Source organism: Augochlora pura, chromosome 11 (assembly GCF_028453695.1).
Source record: "Augochlora pura isolate Apur16 chromosome 11, APUR_v2.2.1, whole genome shotgun sequence".
NCBI lineage: Eukaryota > Metazoa > Arthropoda > Insecta > Hymenoptera > Halictidae > Augochlora > Augochlora pura.
This window is the reverse complement of record NC_135782.1, coordinates 14663428-14668552: the sequence shown is the minus strand read 5'-3', so window position 1 is coordinate 14668552 and position 5125 is coordinate 14663428.

Genomic DNA, 5125 nt, shown 5'->3' with positions numbered 1-5125 from the left:
GGCGAAGCAAAGTCAGCCAGCGACGAGATGGCCCTTTGAAGCACTATCGCCGGACAGAGAGTCGCGTTAATAGCGTGTCGCGCGGGGCACATACACACACATAGAGACCCCGGCAGGCCGGCACCGGCCGGCGAAAGGTGTTAATTACTATTTACCAGGTTGATTGACTCGCGCATAAATTGCCGGCTGAACCAGTTTTCGCGCGCGGTGACCGGTCGCGTCCGTGCACTTTCACGTGGCCTGCCGCCGCCGCTGTTTGGCTGCAGGATGCGGGGGCGGCAGCTGGTTAAAACGAGAAGAGAGGAGCAAGAGAAGCAGAGATTCTGTCCGAGGGTAAAAGAGGCTGCCTGTGCAAAGGGCACAAACGCGAAGGGTGGCCCTCTTTGTGCGTATCCGACGGCGATTCCACGTTGCGCGACGTACTCTGGTAACCGGGCTCACGAAGAAAGTGATTCGACGGACAAAGACTAATTGCTGATAACGGGGCGGAAGGGTAAGGGTAATTATTTGGGGCACGGCCCTTCGACTTCGACTTTGACGAAGCTCGAATATGGTGTTGAGTATTGTCGTCTTTAGTAAGATTTTGATTTCTGGAAAATTGGAGTTTTAGATGTTCGCGAGAAATTGTGTACTCAATGTGGAGGTAATTGTAACCTAATCTAGACTTAGCACAGATCTAACATAGACTCAACGCGGAACCTAACCTAGATCTAACTTAGATCTTACTGGAACCTAAATTAGACCTATCCTAAATCTAATTTAAACCTCAGTTAGACCTTTACCAAGAACTCACTTAGACCTATTACCTAGACCTAAGTTAGACCTAACCTAGAACTAACTTAGACCTTAGTTGAACCTAAATTAGATCTACCTTGGATCTAATTTAAATCTCAGTTACACCTTTATCAAGACTTCTATTTAAATCTAAGTTGACCTAACATGGGCCTAAATTAGACCTAAGCTGGACCTAACCTAGACCCAAATTAAACCTAAATTATCATAAAACATTTGAATAATATTATCGCTGAAATTATATTATATTTCGTTGAAATTACCGTATTAAAAAATCAATTAGAAATGTACACGTTACATTAACCCTTTGCCTTCGATTTGCTACTCCGAGACGACCCTAAAAATTGTTACACCATTTACAAAAGATAAATTATACAATCGAAAAATTGTAAAATAAAAAAAGTCATCTGTACGCAGTAAATAAAATAAAATAAAATAAATAATCGAGTAAAAATAAAACAAAATAAAATACGTGATCTAGTAAAAATAAAATAAAATAAAATAAAATAAATAATCTAATAAAAATGAAATAAAATAAAACAAATGATATATTAAAAATGAATTAAAAAAAAAAAAGAAATAATCTAGTCAAAATGAAATGAAATCAAATAAATAATGTAGTAAAGCTATAATAATATTCTTGAAACAAGAGTCTTCGTTTCAGTGTTAAAAAAACAGTCTGGAGTGTAAAAGGGTTACAAAAGCCCCAGGCTCGAATTATTCCCCTAATTGCCGGAGCGGCCCCTCCCGAGCAAGTTACAATTTCGTCGCTCGAAAGATTCGGCGGTGAGGCAGGCCGGTGTGGTGGAGGATCGGTTAGGTTGCGCCGCATCAGCAAACAATGAGCCGATGATCCTAATCACGGCCCCGATTGTCCGCGGCGGACGCTGTCGGGCCAGGATCATTAGGGTCGCGGCGAGGACATACGCGCGATTGCTATGCCGGATAAAACGAGTCGGCCTGGTCGACGAAAAAAAACCATGGTCGACGAGAGAGACAGAGAGAGGGAGACGAGAAACGAAAGAGAGACGCAGAGAGACGAGATACGAGAGAGAGAGAGAGAGAGAGAGAGAGAGAGACGAGAGACAAAAAATAAGAGGGGGAGAGAGAGAGAGACTCTATGAGAGAAATGGAGAGAGAGAGAGAGAGACTGTATGAGAGAATTGGAGAGAGAGAGAGAGAGAGACTGTATGGGAGAATTGGAGAGAGAGAGAGAGAGAGAGAGAGAGAGAGAGACTGTATGGGAGAATTGGAGAGAGAGAGACTGTATGAGAGAATTGGAGAGAGAGACTGTAATGAGAGAAATGTTGAGAGAGATAGAGAAGGGCGTTCGAGCAGCCGGTTGCAGAATAATAATTAATTAGACGGCTCCGACTCGCGTTGCAAATTACGCGGCCGTTTGCCGCGTTCAGCAACAAGGTTTCTTTCGCTGGAAGCAAACATTTTCCGAGCAATCCAGCTTCTCTTATATCCGACTGTAAACTAACTCCTTGCATTATGATCCCGGTGAAAAGCGAGCTTTTCTTTTCGACCGTTTTCTTGCTGCCCGGTGAAACAACGCCGGGGATATATGCGTTTCCTCTCGCGATCATGTCGCGCTAAGAAAATGGACGGACGTTTGTTTTCTGCCGAGGGTAGCTAACCCTTTGCATTATGAGTGCAACTTTCGCGTTACATCGATTAGCAGTTGTTTGTACTTAATATTTTCCTCAACACTTTGTATTATAATAATGAGTCGGACTCGTGATAAAGATTCCGTGGTTGATTTATTAAATGTGAATTTTATTAACCCTTTGGACTCGAAGATATTTTAATTGTAAATTGTGAAGAATTTTTCTGGCACATTTCTGGGTTACTTTAATTTAAAAATAGTAATATTTGACGTAAGAAATAGTAACAGCAATTTATAATATAGTAAATTGTAATAGTAATGTATAATATAATAAATAGTAATAGTAATGTATAATACAATAAATAGTAATAGTAATATATAATATAATAAATAATAATATATTAATAAATAATACAATAATATAATTCTGACGAATTAGAAGTGAGATGTATTTACCTATATAATTTCCATTGCAAAGTTAATGCAAATATTCATTTATAATTACACAGAATGCATTGTATAAACGTCATATAATTTATAAAATCATATAGCATCATTTCTTATAATTCGCATAAATCCATTAAATTTTCCAGGTTCAACGTGGCTGCGCTTAAAATTTACATAATGCCCCTTTGTTTTTCACTATAATGTACTAACACAAGTATAATTAGACAATTACAAGGAAGCAAAATATATTAACAAAATAAAAAACGTTTAAGAAAAATAATAATTAAGGACAAAAATGGGGTAGTAAAACTTTGCAAACAATTGCAAATTAGCAAAATCTGATTATAATTAAATATTTAAAAACTTAAATTATCGAGGTAGCAAGAACATTATTATTTAACGATCGACAACAAATTATTTAACGATCTAAAAAATTGCAGAGGTAACAAAATACTGAGTAAAGAAAAAATGCTGAGAAAAGAAGCTATGTAGCAAAAGAATAATATATAGTGTTAGACGCTGACAAGAACGTGTCTGACAAAGTATAAAATCGCGAGGGACAGTCTTCGGTGGCTCCGCTCAAAAATGTATTCGGTATTACAGAGGCGGCGGCGGTTCGGCGGCGACACGGAAGAGGTAAATCTGAAGTAACAGGTCTCTTGGAAGCTTGAAAAGGTAGCATTTAATAGGCCGCGATCAGCTTTCCACGCAGTCCTTCCCCCACGGCCGTTTCGTCAAACGACAATGGCCCTCCCCGCCCCACCGCCGAACGGTTTCACGCTCAGCTTCCGTTCGACGATCTCGAGTGCCGGCATTCCGAGACTTTCGATCCACCGGTGGAAATTCGATAATACGCGTTCCCCGGCAGTCGGTAGCCCGCAAGATTCGAACGCCTCTCGAAACGCCCGGCGCCACAGGTGGTTGCGAAGTGTCTCATCCTGCGGACCCTCAAATTTTCCACACGCCGGCACCGATTATATTCGGATCGGCCGTTTTCTTTCCGGCCGCGGTGCGCACCGAGCCGAACAAGTAGAACACCTACGAGTCGTTTCTCATCGCAGCGAGACGCTAATTCCTGGAAAATAACCCTTTCTCTCGGTCAGTTAGAACTTTGATATTTTATTATTCCAGGCTTTATTTACTATGCCAGTTATTTCATATCTATTACCTCCTGGATGTTATCTTTGTTCTGTTCTTTTTTTGTTATTATTTGTTACATTATTTTTATTACTTTACTCAATTTTTTAATTATTTTCTATTTTTCTATTTTTCTGTTTTCCTTTAATACATTTGTTATGTTTATGTTAGTCGAATGATAAATTAATGGAATATTTGGCAATGATTGTTTAAGAAAAGTTTGCAATTAAATTCATAAATTAATAAAGGTATTTATTTATGTATGTTGTAGTGACTGATATTTTGAAGAATTATTTTGGTCGTTGTAAAAAGATATTTTTGTTTATTATTTTTTGAAATATTTCAGAAAGACTGTACTTTTCGCTTGTAAGTTAACTAATTCATATTTTCAGTGTTTATGATATTTCAACCCTTTCTATTCGAACGATGACTCTGAAACAGCACTAGAATTATTCTATTACGTTCCAAAATAATTGTTACAACAATAAAGTTTAGATTTAGAAGATAGTCGAACAGTAAAATTGTTGCTGTGACTCGCAAGAATTAATTTATTAAGAAGAATATATAAACTGAAAAAACGATCAGATAAACCAAAATTTTTCTAAAAAAAACAATTAAACGACTTTATCCACTCTAACGAATAGACCAATCATTATTATTATTATTATTTCAAAGCGGATCTTTTCGTGAAACAATTCCGTCGCTAGGCTCAAGCGGTGAACGCGTGTGAGCGCGCGGGCGCAAAGTCGGTGGGCAGCGCACGGATATAGGCGAAAAGGGCATTAACAGCCTCTTAACATGCAGATTGGCCGCCTAAAGACTTTGGGAGTTGCTCGAACGTTGATTGGACGATTATTTAATACCTTGTCGAGAAGCCTCCGTTATTCCGGCGCGCCACGTGTGCCCGCGCACCGTGGATTTTCACCTGCGCGATTCCCTCGGTCTCCGGTAATTTCTACGGCGGGGCGCGTCGGCACCAAATTATTCGGCCTCTAGTATCTCTCCCTCTCTCTTTCTTTTGTCTCTCATATCTAGTCTCTCTCTCTCTCTCTCTTTCATATTTAGTCTTTCTCATATCTAGTCTCTCTCTCTCTCTTCCTCTCTCTCATATTCAGTATTTCGCTCTCTCTCTCTCTC